This window comes from Crocodylus porosus, unplaced genomic scaffold (genome assembly GCF_001723895.1).
Source record: "Crocodylus porosus isolate Cpor-Errol unplaced genomic scaffold, CroPor_comp1, whole genome shotgun sequence".
Taxonomy (NCBI): Eukaryota; Metazoa; Chordata; order Crocodylia; family Crocodylidae; genus Crocodylus; species Crocodylus porosus.
The window spans coordinates 21,473,462-21,489,315 of NW_017728949.1; the positions used below are offsets into that span (position 1 = coordinate 21,473,462).

General features: G+C 43.9%; 1 pseudogene; it reads right to left on the reverse strand.

Moving 5' to 3' along the window:
- Nucleotides 1–15,699, reverse strand: part of LOC109322470 — a 34,343-nt pseudogene extending 18,644 nt beyond the window's left edge.
- Nucleotides 15,700–15,854: the final 155 nt, after the last annotated feature.

The window sequence follows — 15,854 nt, forward strand, 5'->3', positions numbered from 1 at the left end:
GCCCCCGATCATGCGAGTGGCCCTCCTCTGGACCCTCTCTATATTGTCCACATCCCTCCTGAAGGGCAGCGCCCAGAACTGGACGCAGTACTCCAGCTGCGGCCTGACCAGTGCCGCATAGAGGGGGACACATGCACATCCATTTCCTTATCCTCTCCTCTTGGAACAACAAGTACTTTTTACTTTACACTTTTTACTCCCTCGTCCAAGTCACTGATGAAGATGTTGAACAGTGCGGGCCCGAGGACCGAGCCCTGCAGAACCCCACTGCCCACATTCCTCCCGGTCGAAAATGACCCATCCACCACCACTGTCCATGTGTGGCGCTCCAGGGCATATGTTCTAACTGCACTTCTGGGAGCAAAAAACTCTGGAGCAATAAGCTCTGAAATTTATTTGTGGATATTATTTGTACATGTAAATGTGCCCAGTGACAAGACAAGCAGCTAGACACACAAGCATATTGTATGAACTGTCACAGCATGTAACCCATGTTCTTTGCTTCATTTCAGAACAGCCTTCCCTATTCTGCATGCTTGAATACTTGGTCACATATTCTAGCAGGATGCTTCTAAATATAGCTTGTATTGGAATGAATTAACTAGTGTGTCTGCATAAACTAGTCTCTGCTGGATGGATGCTCAGACTGCAGAAGTAACTGGAACTTGTGGGGATAAAACCTTACAACTAACGAAAGACATAAAAGACAAAAAACAACGGTTCTTTAAATACATCAGAAGTAAGATAAAGAAAAAGAAAAGCATAGGTTTCTTTTCCACCCAGTCCATGCAGTAATTTACCTTCAATGATTTCATCAACTGACTTAAATCCTTCCTCAATGTTTCCTTGTTCTACTTTCTTCTCTGATCCAAAGTATGAATTGTGCTTTACTGCATCCTGCAGCAAGGAAAAAAGCCCATATAAATCGACTGCAATACTAAAGACAGTAATGTGCTTGAAGTACATCATTTTGATATGCATGTATTCTTATAGTAATGGCTGGGGTTGAGTAATATGGTAATCATTATGTGTTATTTGCCAGACAGTTATGTTCACTCTTAAGAAGGACAATGCCTAATCACAGACAGAAGTGCAGCTGCCAGCTATAGCAGAGAATGCTTTGCAGAAACTGTTCTGAGTTACAAGGATCCCCCAGACTAAACAGAAGTTCACTCTTGGTTCCAGTGCTAATTGCAAACCTTCAGACCATTTCTCCTAGCTACAGCCCCTGCTCTCTACCAGGAGCACTGTTTTCAGAACGGGAGGGGAGCTCATTCTTGGGGCTCTGCAACCCATGCTGGAGGGTGGGGCAGGTGAATTGGAGCCCCCTGCTCCACCCTCCCGGAGGGGCTAAAAAAGCTTCAGACTGAATTCCTTCTGCTCCCTTTCCCCCCTCCCATTCTGAAAACAGTGATAGGCTGGCAGGCAGTGCAGACAGACATTACAGAACATACTCTGTTTTAAAACATCTTCATCTGACTCCTCATGCAATAAGGGGTCAGATTTTCACCCCATCTGCCATCTTTTAAGCAGTCTGTAGCTATGCACTTGTGTTTGGTCACAGCTATAAACCAGTTTCTGTGGCCAGATCAGGCTAAAATTGTCCTTTTTGTTTGTGCCCAAAGAATTCAGATTGGTGATGGCTATACAGCAGGGGTTGGCAAAATGCAGCCCACGGGCCGAATCCGGCCCACAAGGCCATTCTATCTGGCCCACGGGGCCCCTAAAAAGTTTAGAAAATTAATATTCATCTGTCTTTTGTTCCTGTCAAAAATGAAAGGAACCATGGCCAGCAGGACCCAGGGGAAGCCCAGCCAGCTCCCGTAACAGCAGGGCCCACCCAGCCTTGCCCCCCCAGTTGGAAGTCCCAGCAGGGGCTTCTGGACTGGGATGATGTGGCTGCACTGGTGCTGGAAACTCAGGTAAAAGGGCAGGGAGGGCAGGTGAGGACTGTGGGCAGGGAAGGAGCCTGGGGAAAAGTGGTCCCTCCCCTGCCACATGGCCGGCACTCCCTGCTGCAGCCACTCACAGCCTACGTGGGGCTGTCCTGAGCAGGCACAGGCAGCCCCACATGGGCTGTGAGCAGCTGCAGTGTGGGGCACTGGTATGGGGTGGGCAAGAGGCCACTTTTCCCGCACTCTGCACCAGCTTGTAACCCATCCCTGCTGCCAGCCTAGGCCCTGCGCTGGCTCTGGGCTTGTCCACTGGGGCTGCAGCATAGTGGCAGCAGCTGCAGCCCCGCCACTTGCTGTGCCAGGCTGTTAGAAATATTATTAAAAATGCATTATCAATAAGTCTTGTTAAAACAGCGGAGCTGTCAGCCCTCCCTGGTAAGAGAACTGGGAGAGCTACTGAGAGCTCTTTGTTAAGGTATCACTCTCTCTTTGTTTTGCAAAGTTACTATCTCTTTGTTATAGTAAAGCATATACTCCTCAGCTTTTCTCATGCAGATAAGAGTAAATTGCAATTCTAGCCTTGAAGCAAGGAAAATTCAAACTTTTGTAACCTCAGGTACTTTCTACCCATGCGCAATGAATTAATACATATAAGCCTATCCGCCCCGCATACTTAAGTAGTTAATTATAATACACATGCGACGTATGATTTGACGTATTCACATACATGTTTGTATGAATCGGAAATGAGTTGTAAAAGTTCCTCCTTCTGCACACGTGGTCAGGAGAGAGGGGATAAAGCCAGCTGGGCAGCTTCCCTCGGGGGCAGCAGAGTGTTTGATCTTTTGTCTCTCTCTCTGACCCTATTTGCAAATATATACCTTTTGTGTTGCTAATAGAGTGTGTCTGTGGCTGAAGGTTTTTTTCGCCTCCCGAGAAACGAACCGCGATTTTTACATCAAGGCAGTGCTTGCTGCTGCTGCCCAAACAGAGCTCGTGTTCTGGGCAGCCTGGAGGCAGTGGTGGCCCTGCACTGCAGCTGCTCGCAGCCCATGTGGGGCTGCCTGTGCCTGCTTAGGGCAGCCCCCTGAAGGTGCAGCAGGGAGTACTGACCACAGGGCAGGGGAGGGGCCGCTTTTCCCCCACACTGAGCACCAACTCGTTCCCTGCCAGGGAGCAGGGGGTTGGGACTGCACACTGCCCCCCACCTGTACCATGGGGCTGGGGGGCACTGGGAGTGAGCGGGTGCACAGGACCCACACCAGCGTCCTGAGGCCAGTGCCGGTGGGGCCCAGAGCAGGGCAGCAGGAGTACAGGGATCCCGGCTGGCAGGGGCTCCCCCCTCTCCCTGCTAGTGCAACCCAGCCTGGCTCCACAGACCCCTGCCAGCCTGTGCCCTGCTCTGGGCCCCACCAGTGCTGACCTTGAGACATTGGTCCCAAGACATTGGGACATTGGTCTCAAGATGGTGACCGGGGGCAGGGCACCTGTTAAGGGGCAGGGCTACCCATGTGGCCCTTGACAGCTTGCCAAAATTGGGTAAGCAAACCTCCACCCAAAATAATCGCTCGCCCCTGCTATACAGAGTAGCCTGCCAAATAGCTGGGTGCCTATGTGACCCCATCAGCCAACAAAAAAACTATGGTCTACCTCTAAAATGGGAAAGGTGTTAGTGGGGTAAAGCAGTCTTCTTTCCAAACAGTATTTGATTAGAAATAAGAGACTGTATCTCTCTGACATGTGATTAATAATCTTTTGGGCTGTAAGGATGTATTTTTTCAGTGGTTATAAATGGATCAAGAAAGATACCTGACCTGGCAAACAGACACACATCTGGGGCAGGAAGTTATATGCCTAGTATATACTCCCCAATAATTCAACCGATTTAAGCAGATGAGCAGAAAATAATAGGCACTTAAGAAGTTGCTTTGGGAGAAAGTTTTTGTCTACAGACCCCCAGACATTGGAACGATTTAGTCCATGAGCAAAGAGAGGTAATTAACCATGTTCATCTGAAGTCAGATAAAAATATCTTAAGCACATTTTTTTTGTGTGAAGTTGAAGTCACTTAATCAGATGCTGTGAAAGGACAGCACAGAGCATTCAAATGACTGAAATATTTCAGAGATGGATACTGACAGATTCTGATAGCCAATGGAAACAGAACATTGGAAGAACATAGATACAGGATGCATGGTCCCAAATTTTCAACTAGTGTAATCCCACTGATATCTTGACCTACAGGGAGCTATACTGATTTACAACACTTAAAAAGTTAGCCCACAGAGGGACTGAAGTGTTCATTGCACACTTTTTGATATACTCTTTTTCTGTGTATTCCAGCCCTGATGTATAAAGGGATGGACAGGTACCATCTAAACAAAGATTTTCATACTCACCAAAATAACACATTGTGAAAGGGATTTATACACTGTGTGGTCAGAATCTTAAGAAACAAAATAATAACTTATGCCAAGTGAAAAACACCTGGAAGAGTCCTGCACACCTGGAAAAATAAATGAAAGGGTTCAAGGTCTTCACGAGATAAGGCAAAGAGGATGGATTTTTACCTCAATGGTCAAAATTGGCTCCAGTTCTTTATACTGTATTTTCACTTTTTTAGCCCCTCTCTTTGCCTGAATATCTGACTCTGCAACCACAGCAGAGATGATCTGACCCACATAAATCACCTGCAACATAGCAAACACACAGAACCTGGTGAGCACATTGGACTGATTATACTGTATAACTTCATAGTGAGAGTGTCTTTGGGGAAAGGGAGTTATGTCCAGGCAGTTCTGCTAATATTATCCTCCTTTAAGAACTTGGCTTAGTGCACACTAAGTTTCATGAGATGTAATGTGCTGCTGCTGTGCATCATCTTTGCTGTTAATATTTTGAGCACAAAAAGACATATATGGTCTTGGCTTGAGAAGTAAATAAAGCTTCCTTCTTTATAACAAAACAGAATTCAAGGCTGGAAGCAATAAGTATCTTGTTTTCTGCATATGCTTCCTTATCTTTAGTGCCATTTTTCCCTGGAACATCACTAGCTGTTACCACATCAACCACTCCTGGCACTTTGAGGGCTTCTGATGCATCAATTGATCTAGGAAGAAGAATATGAGTGACAGTGGCACAGGGGCTAGTTATAGGAGAAATACTGCAAATATAAACAGTTCTACAAATTTCAGGAAAAAGAAACACAGCCTTTTCATATTTTCACTTTACAATGCTGTGGAAGTGAGTAGTGAAAAAATAATCAACTGATTTTATGATGTGTTTTAAAGAGGGTAATGGGGACAGGTCAGGAGAAGGAAAAAAAGCCAGGAACTGAAGTAAAGTAGCTCTTAAAATTTTAGTCCCAGTACACAAACATTTCTAAATTCTCAGAATGCCAAGTTATATTTTCTCTCTTCCCCTATTGTGTTAAGAGCTCTATTCATTTAGGAAAGATACTGTCCTCTCATCTGCCAGCACCTCACATGAAAGAAATCCTTATCTCATAATGTAAGCTAGCCCAAGCAACAGTAGCAGAACAGATCCTATGCATTCGTTTTCATAGATTTCATAGACATTAGGGTTGGATGGAACCTTGCGAGATCATTGGGTCCAGCCCCCTGCCAAAGGGGCAGGAAGTCAGCTGGGGTCAAATCACCCCAGCAAGACAAGCATCCAAATGTTTACATAATGTATAGTAGAAATGGTGAGGATTAAAATATATTTTTCTGAATTTGTGCATTGTTGACCCACAATAGTCAGACTACAATATACATATTGTTAGAAAAGAATTAGGAAAATCTGAGTGTAAATGACCTATTACTATAACTCTTTTCTTACACCTTAAATCTACTTACAAAATTTTTGCATGGACTCTTGAATTTGTGACCACAGCCAAAAATAGCTCCCCATCCTGATGATGAATGTCATCACAGTAGATAGCTTCACCTTGGCATGCTTAACTCCAGACTGGTGCACGATAGGACGTCCCACTGGATCTTGTGGAGGCTGCCTTGGGTCTACATCCTATTTAAGAAGAATATGACATTCTAGAGCCACAACACTAACCACAGAATGCCTCATTCTCTAATACATTCTGAAATCATTCAGCCATCAGAAAAGCATGCCCTTAAACTCATGCTGCCCAGATTTTGTGGCTTGGGCATTAATTGAAAAACCAAAGTTCTAAGTAGTAATTCCATTTTTCTTGTTTGTATTACATTGGGCACATTGACACATGCATTAATGAAAGGAACGAATGTTGGCTGCATTTAAGGTTGGAATTAAATCTTATGGGTCCACAGTTTGGTTTATCTTCCAAGCTTTGGATGCTTGAACACCTGCTGCATCATTGCTCTGGGTGTTTCTCTGAACAATCTCTTAGGGGTCTGACATGCCTATGTGAGGCCCCCCAGCTGGCAGTATCAGACCATTTTACCATATTATTCTTACGCTTTCTAGAATTAAGGAAAGCTGTCCATTTGTCTAGGGTTTTACATTGCTGTTATTACCACAGAACCTGAGTGCACTCCATATAAAGCACTTAGTGGACTTCACAGAGCCTCTCATTTCTCCATGTTCACGGTCATGTTTTTCCTTGTGGTACAGTTTTTATGTCAACTATTTTGCCTCTAGATTGTATTAATTTCATGTTTTTTAATGGGGTTAGGAGGGATTTGTTGGGGGGTGGGGCAGGGACTGTCAATGACTCAGTGTACTGACAGGAAAAAAATCAATAGTAGGGTTGGAGCATTGTAGTTACAATAGTCCAGGAAATACATGAGAAGCAAGCAGAAGTGCTCCATGCAAGTTTTACAGTGCTGTAATTTAGAGCATTTTTTATATCACTATAAAGTTACAGTGCTCTTAAACATGACAGAAGTGTAGTGTTTGATGAAGGGACCTCTGATCCTCCTTGCATGTTCCAAGCTAGGAGGCAGGGGGTACGCCGCAGCCTCCTGGGGTTTCTCCATAGGTCAGAAATTTGACCAGCATACAGAAGTTATTTAAAGTGCTGTAGGTTGTTAAAGTGCTGTAAAATACAGTGCTTCAAATTTAATACCTCATTTAACAAGGGTTAATTTAAAGTGCTGTACCCATTTTTGAAATACTGTAAAGCCATGCACTTTTGTTAAGTCCTGGCAATAAAGCACTTAAATGGCAAAAAAGCAACTTGTGTGCACAAGAGTTTTAGGGCTCAATGCTTTTATTACAGTACAGTCTTCTGGCTATATCTGTTTAACTCTCTGGACTCCACAGCTAACAACAATCCTCCTCCTCTAGATTATCTATTTCTCCTGTCCTTTATTTGTTTCAGTGTGGCTGGAATGTTGTAGTTGTGATAGTCTAGGAATACACAAGATGCAAGTTTTCTTTGGTAATATATTGTAACAGATCAGCTGTATAGTTGGGAGAGAAGTTAGAGAAGCTTTCAGGCACAAAATGCACTTCCTCAGAGCCCAGCTTTTGTGCCTGAAAGCTTGTTTAACACCTTTCCCAAGTCCAATGAAGATATTACCAAAGAAACTTTGCTTCTTCATTTGTTTTCCCACTTCTTCTGATAACTTCTCTTTGTTCTATATTTTTATAGTACTTCTACTTCTTTAAGTGACTGTTTTCACATATATATTGGAGTTAAACAAAATTCATTGTTTTATCTGGTATCTAGCTTAAGCTGTCATTGCTTTGTGTCTGAAACTTGTCTAACATCTCTACCACCCATATAGTTGGTCCAATACAAGACAATATCAATCTTGCATTTCACAGATTCCCTGGGCCATCATGGCCACAACAGCTTACTAGCCCTATCACATGCACAGGAGACAGTTTACCCATCTGCTTAGGAAAATCACTTACCATCATCTTTAAACCATGCAACACTTGCAGGTAGAATTTGAAAAGGAAGCTGACAAGCAGAGTTTTTCTGTATTCCACCTTCCCACCTGGAGCTGAGGGGGAGAGAAAAATTTCGCCAAACACCCATCTGCAAGCTTCACCCAGCATCTGCTCATTCCATTGCCTGGGAGACAGACAGACACGCATGCATACATATTTACACTAACCTGCAGCTAACATCACTGTATGTGCAGGTATGCTAAGAAACAAAGTATAACTCATGGACCTGATCTTGCTGTCCTTTTGTATATAGTGGAAACTATGTGCCTGAAAAGACTGCAACAATTAACCTGTTAGTATTGAAGACATTGAAATTTTCATTCTAACATGTATCCCAATGAAATCTGGCCAGCACAGATGATCTTTCATTAATGGAAAAATCAAACAGTGCTTTTACCGGTGTCCTGCTTGGATGATCCACCAGGAAAGGAGAACGCTATCTTATGGTTGGGGCTCCATAGAAGACCCCTGGAAGAGAGTCTTAATGTATTAATGCATTCCTGGGCACCTTCGATACTCCCACTACATTGTCATTGGTGCTCACTTTCTGGAGAGGGCTAGCCAGTTGTGAATCATTGCCCCAGTGGAGGTTGTGCGAGAACTGTACAAAGCTGAGTTCTGTGTCTGGATCTCCACTGTGCCAGATCTGGATATCTGGCAGAGTCTGGGCTTTACAGAGCCTACAGTATTGTATGTCAGAGTTGTACTTAGTCAGTACCTCCCAATGAGCTTCTGGCAGGATTTTCTTGCACTGACTGTGGTAGAGCCAATGCCTCCATAAAGAATGTTCAGGTCCATAATGACATTTGTGCCTGGTTTGAAAAGCACTCTCATTGCAGAATTCACAATCAACAAAGAGTTCTTCCGGTGCGCTGCCTGTCGGAAGGCTGACACAAAATTATTCTGAGCAAAAGAGAATTAAAGAAAGAAATTTCATCACCATCAGATATGGATCCTCTTAAAAGGAAAATAACCCACTGCTGTTGGGTCTTCATTAGTCTCACCTGGCCCAAAGAAACAGAAAGAAGTTGCTAAACCAGTATGGGGACTGTATTTCTTTGACACACTAACTATGGAAGGGTTGACATGCCCCAGAAGATGTATCTGAGGTTCACCTACTTACTTACAGACTGACCTGCCAAATCACGGCTTTCCCTACTGGTATAATGCATTGTTAGAAGCCCCCTGCCCCATGCCCTCCCTCTCCTCGCCTGTCCAGAAGTGCTAGGCAATCAACATTGGCCTAAGTCACTTACAATACTGCTGATGCATTAATATTTATGGAAGTGGCTTTCAGCACTGGAGCAGTTTGCAGTGCTGTGCCAAAGGACCTAATTCCCTGATGGATTGTTTTTAACAGCCAGATTTCTATATTTCACACTGCAGCACCAGAGCAGTTGTATAATCCAGTCACTCCTGATGCCCAGACCTTGGAAGCATGGGTTAGAACCATGTCCCCTCCAGACTCAGGGACAGCTTCAGACCAAAACTCCACATCCAAACAACCTCAGAATTTCTGAAATCTCAAGCCAAGGTTTGTGATCAGTGTATGATGGGACTAAGACCCATCTCTCAGTTTCTCACATCCTCATGAAATTATGGCTAACACTGAGTACTTTTAGAGGTGGAAGATTATTTTCACCATATTCTTAGATCATCTTCATGTCCCCTCAGTAACATTCAGTCCAGCTGCAAGTAACTGAAAAAACCCCCAGCAGAAGACAACTGCTATAAGAAACAGTGAAAATACAAGCTATTCAAATAGCAGTTATGTTTCTACCCACATGAAAACAACCTCACTCTATGCTCTCTTGCAGATATCTGGATCCTTTTGCTCACACCCAGTGGTGCCCTATATGGTGATTTCAATAAGAATGATCAAGGACTAGGAGACTATTCAACATGAGGACAGGGGACAGAGTTAGACTCCAAGAAACAGCCATGGATCCATTTTCCTGTGATAAGTCTAATGAAGTTCCTTACACTTTTGGTACTATTACTGGCTCTTGCTTTAACTATGAAGTGTGAGATATTTTTTGAGTCCTCCAGCAGTGTGAGGACCAATGTCTCTACTCTCCTCTGCTCTCAGATTGGAATGGTTCTTTCTGTATTAGTGTGATTAGTTTAGTTACACAGCAAAATTTCCAGCGATATACACAGGTTTGGTACTTTTCCTTCCATTCATCTCCATTTCTGCTGCTATGATCAGCCACAGCTTGTAGAGCAAATACTGATTTATGGAGTCTTGTGATTTTTCACAGAATATCAGCAAGAGTGATCCAGACCCCAAAGAGGTATAGGATCCCCCCACATGCTGCTGTAGATGCTCAAACTGCAACAATACACAGCTACTTTGGTGGAGATGAGGACACCTTACTTTTTATTTTTAATCTTGGGTAGACCCTACAATGTTGGCACTGGCAAAGTCCCTTCCTCATCTTATAGTTTCATAGTTTCATAGATGTTAGGGTTGGAAGAGACCTATTAGATCATCAAGTCCAACCCTATGCTCTGGGCAGGAATGAGTACTGAGGTCTGATGACCCCAGCCAGGTGTCTGTCCAATCTCCTTTTAAACATCTCCAAGGAAAGGGACAGCACCACCTCCCTTGGAAATTTATGCCATGTTTTGGCAACCCTCACTTCAAATAATTATTTCCTGATATCCAATCTGAATTTGCTCTCTTCCAGTTTGTGGCCATTATTTCTAGTTACCCCAACAGTTGCCCTGGTAAACATTGTATCCCCTATTTCTTGCTGCCCCCCTCCTCCCAATGAGTTTGTAGGTGGCCACAAGATCACCTCTCAGCCTCTTCTTGTGGAGGCTGAAGAGGTTCAGGTCTCCCAATCGGTCCACATAGGGTTTTTTCTGTAGGCCTTTAACCAGATGAGTGGCCCTCCTCTGAACTCTCTCCAGGCCATCGACACCCCTCCTGAAGTATGGTGCCCAAAACTGGATACAGTACTCCAGGTGTGGCCTAACCAATGCTGCATAGAGGGGAAGTATCTGACTCTGTGTATATCCCCACTGAGATTAGTGAATACTTCACCACACAGTGAGGTACTGATCACTGGGTGAGGCTGGCAGGACCTGGCCTTCAGCTGAAGGATGTGAGACTGACATTACATCTTCACTAGAAATACTTGGGCACCCTTACTTCTGTACTATGAAGAATGGGGTACCATGGGAAAGAAAAGTGAATACAGAAAGTCCCAGACAGCTTAGAACTGTGGACAGACATTGATAAAAATGAGACTCAATTGGGCAAAATACAGGTGGAAGAAAATAGCTTAGCTCCAGAAAGCAGAGGCATGGGAGTAATAGTGAAAGGCCAATTAACCAGGACAACATGATGCCATGTGGCAGCTGGAAAGCCACAAAAGCAGAGGCTTCATATTTCACAGAGCTAGAGGGATAATTTGAATCATTGAGTGAGCTACAGCATGAAATTTCTTGACTCCAGTAGAGGTAGGACCTGGTCCAAAGCCCTCTGAAGTTTGTGGAAATTTTCTTTTCAACTTTAGTGGGTTTGGAATTAGACCTTTGAAGACTCAACCAAAATGTTTTATTAACATACAAATTACATTTAATATCCTTCTGTTTCTCCACCTCTGTTTTTTTATGAGGGACAAGGCTCACAGTTGTCAGTGTGTTGCTTAAAAAATACTGGAAAATCTTCTTCCTATTGTTTCAGGCTTTGCTCTAGGCCAGGCCTGTCTAACAGAAAGCCCACAGCCCATATACAGCCTGCAAGGGGTTAAGTTGTAGCCCCTGATGTCCACCCAGATGTTGCTCCCTCCATCACTCCAGCTACAACAATAGATAGAGTCTCAAGGCTCCCCCTCCCTCCTCCAGATTTCACTGCCTACCTGTACAGCCTGGGGAGCTGAGGGTGAGCCATGTGGATGCACTACACAGTGCAGCAGTGCGGCAGGGAGTATCTGCATGGTCCAGCAGTGGGGCACACATGTGGGCATTTGGTGCAGTGAGGGGGAGGTACACTGGCAGGGGGGGATGCAGACCCATATACCAGTGAGTTCCAGCCCAGTGCATGGTGTGTAGCCTGGGAGGCCCATAGCTTACCTTGGTGAGGTCCCTGCATATGCAGAGCATTTGGCCCTAGCTGATTAGTAGTTGGACAACCCTGTTCTAAGCCATGTTTCTTTGAACTCCCTGGCCTGGGTTCAAAGCACATTTAAACTGATGGAGTTCTACCGGTGCCTTCAATGGACTTTGAAGCCAGTCCTTCAGGCCCTACCCTGCTCCTCCACACTGGAATTTTGTGCACACTACCTGTAAAATGGTAATACTACCTGTCCATGTAGGGGGAAGATCCTGCAACCCCTCATTCATGGGAGGAGTCCTTGTCTACATGGGTGACCTCAAAAGGAGTGTGTGACTTAGCATTTGCAGGGCCTGAAGGACCCATAAAGAGCATAAACATGGGTGCAACTTAGGTACTAAAGTTTTTGCAGTACATATGGACACGATTTCTAAGGCAGTGTAACACTGTGCACAACACACAAGGCTAAAAACAGCCCAGGTTGTAAATTAGAGCCCTTACCTTCTTAGAGTACGGGATGAGAACTGACACCATAACATCTTGTGGCTTAATGTCTGCATTTTCAAATCCGGCAAGAAAGTCATCTGTTAAAGGAATCTGTCGTTTTCCATCTGTTGGAAAAAGTGTAGGTTGTCAGAGAACATGGTGAGAGAAATGAAATGTCTTTGCTTTGCAGATTCAGAATTCATCCAAACCTGAGAACAAAACAGACCAGAGATGCCCCGTATCAATTCTCCAGCATTTTGGGATCTAGGACTGATGCTGCACTGCAGAAGCTTTCCCAGGAATATCAAAATAAAGCTTTTCAAAGAGAAAAAGGGTTCAAATGGGTGCTGAATCTTTTTTTCCTAGGAAGCAGAGGGATCAATTGTTTGAATGTATGTATTTTTCTAGTTCTGTTTTGCTGCTTAAAGGCTTTTAGGATATTAAAGAATCAAAGCAAAATATGTTTTAAGGTAGAACTTATCCAACTTTATGATGTGAAGGAGACATTTAAGAACATTTTAAATTCAAAATCACTAAAATTAGAGACATTTTTCAGAAGCAGCTATTGATTAGAAGTGATCAACATAATTTGCAGCAGCACAGCAGCGTAGCAGAAGCATGCTGGGCCCTTAACCCAGAGGTTGATAGATCGAAACTGTCCTCTGGTAAGCGTTTCTCCTTACCATCTATAAACTTACTAAGAGGGGGCAGCGGGGAATGGGAGATACCTTGTTGTACCTGAGCGTGTCCTGGAATAATGGCCATAAGTTGTTAGAGTATAGGTTCAGACTAGATATCAGGAGGCGCTACTTCACAGTCAGGGCGGCTAGGATCTGGAACCAACTTCCAAGGGAAGTGGTGCTGGCTCCTACCTTGGGGGTCTTTAAGAGGAGGCTTGATGATTACCTAGCTGGGGTCATTTGAGCCAGTTTTCTCTTCTGCCCAGAGCAGGGGGTCAGATTGGAAGATCTGCAAGCTCCCTTCCCACCATATATCTATGAGAAGTGAGGATTGATTTATTTCACCGGCTCTCCAACCCAACTCCTAGTGAATTTGATATTCAGAGCTTTTTAAGACAATGAGGCACAGGTTTTCTCAAGACAAGCAAGACATCAGCAGAAAAAGCAACCAATGGCAAGATCTAGGAATCTGTAAGATAAAGCTGGCCTAGCCTGGCATGTGCAGAATGGTGGGAGGGTGCTAACCCTCAATGGCTGCCTTTCTTTTTTCTGCTCACCAACTCACTTTCATGACATTGCCAGCTTTGCTTCCTCCTGCAGTATACAGCAGAAAAGATAATAGCAGGCTGTTTGATAATACTTTTTGCCAGGGACACTAACAGGAAAATGCTAGGGACACTCAAAGGAATAATTTTCTCCAGCATCTGTCAACATGAATCAAAAAAGCCTCTCTCAGATCCATTGCCTGTATTGGTCATTGTCATTCTGTGCTATGCAATGTTGCTCTACACATTTAGCCCAGGTCCCTAACATAGATATTCTACATCTTACCTTTTGATGCCAGGTTGAGGATAGAGTTGCCAACTGTCAGGACAGGGTTCAGATCCCATGTTGTTCCTCTACTAACAATGTGTCCCCCTAAAGACTTTCACAAATAGAGAGATTATTTTTATGGCTCTTTTCCCCATACAGAACAGTATGAACCTATAACATGACCCCACTTTCAGAGCTACTGGAAATTTAAGGGACCTTATTTCAATTTAAAGAGCTGGAAATAGCTTGTTCAGTCTTGATTGATGTTTCCCATTCCTGACACAGACCCAAAGTGTCCTGGGTAGTTCCTGCACAAAGGACCAACAGGAGGGAGAGTGAGATCTCAGTCTCATACCCATTCAATCCTTGGATTCTCAGTCAACATGGTTATCAACTGCAGGGCTCACTACAGCTACACAGACACCTCTTCCTTGGTGTCTAGACTGCCACCCCCAATTTATTTCACATAAGCTTATCATACAATAATAACTTTTAATCCTTTCCAGTGCAGGCTGTCTTCTACTAAATGGATAAGTGGACACACCTAATTTAATATTCCTGGTCAAGACCCAGGAACACCCACCTCTAAATAAGTGCTATCATTTTGCAAGGGAACGCCACACTAATATGCTTGTGCTACTGGCCTATTCAGTGTCAAAATTGAAAACATACAGCCACACTCCTGATCTGTTCTCCAGCCAGAGTTTTCAGCTGCTACAAGAGAGCATGGAAAATCTTTGTCTTCTCCTCTGGGAACTCCAATTTCACTTCTCTCAGGATGTCTCTGAGCTGGGCCAGTCCGCAGGCAGCTCCTATCACTAGTCCTGGAACAAAATATTTGAAGCAGCTGAATGAGAACATCACCATACTTCAAAATGATCCCAACTGTACAACTGGCCCATGTGAACTGTTTTCCTGGAAAAACATTCTGTACTGATGAGAATCAAGGACTCTTATCTCTTCTAGTATCTAATATCACATCACCCAAGTTAATCCCATCATTGCCATTAACAGAACTGTTATAAGTTAAATCAGGAACTCACCATTAGTAGTGCTACTCACATCATGCAAATCTGGAATCATGGTGGGATAGAGGATAATGGGATGATGAACACCAGCAAATTTCATATCAAGCCCTGAAGGATGGAGAATTATGATGAGAAAAAGGAAACTAAAGCTGGCTATATCAGATTCCCAGAACTGTGGGTCTATAATATGATGGATGCATTCCAAGAACTCATTATTACCATCAGCCTTCCTGCTTTGTGGGCTACCAACCTCTTGGGCACAATGGATTCCTTTTCCTTTATTCCTCCTGTGCAAGACCCTGTTGGTTCTTTCTGCTACAAATCTCAAACTCTCTGTCCTTCTGCCGTTTCCATGATATCCTTAATTTCTTTCCCCGATTATAGCAATTTCTTCTTTGCACTCCTTGCTTTCCCTGCCACATCCGTCAGAATGTGGGATGACACCATATGACAGCAGAATTATTTTCATGGTTTACTGCTCTGCATAGCTTCTTGTCTCCCTGAATCAACTTCCTGCTTCCCATCATGTTATGTATAGAGTCTTACGTCAAAAGCCTCACCCAACCAACCCACTGCCATCTCAACCCTACCCATCATTAAACTTTGCCTCCATCTTTCACTACACCAAGTCATCCCATCTTCATGTTCTTTTGTGTCTCCTTGCAAAATTCCAGCACCACCTCTTGGGTCTGGAACATGCATCACTGACCTTCCAGCTAACATATATTTAAAAAGCAGCAAATAAGATCTGTGTATGTAGCTATAAATTTACCATGATTTCTCACTGCTATAATCTTCAGTCTCTGTGTCCTAGCTCCCATTGCCATATCATGCCTCATATAGGCCCTGAACCAATGCCAACAGAAATCAATAGTGAAAGTCCCACTGAGTTTAGTGGGTACTGCACCAAGCCTTTAGAAGCACTATCAGCACCAAAGTGTTTGCCATTCTAGCTGTTTGCAAAATCCCAGGCACCTCAGGATACAATTGAGGT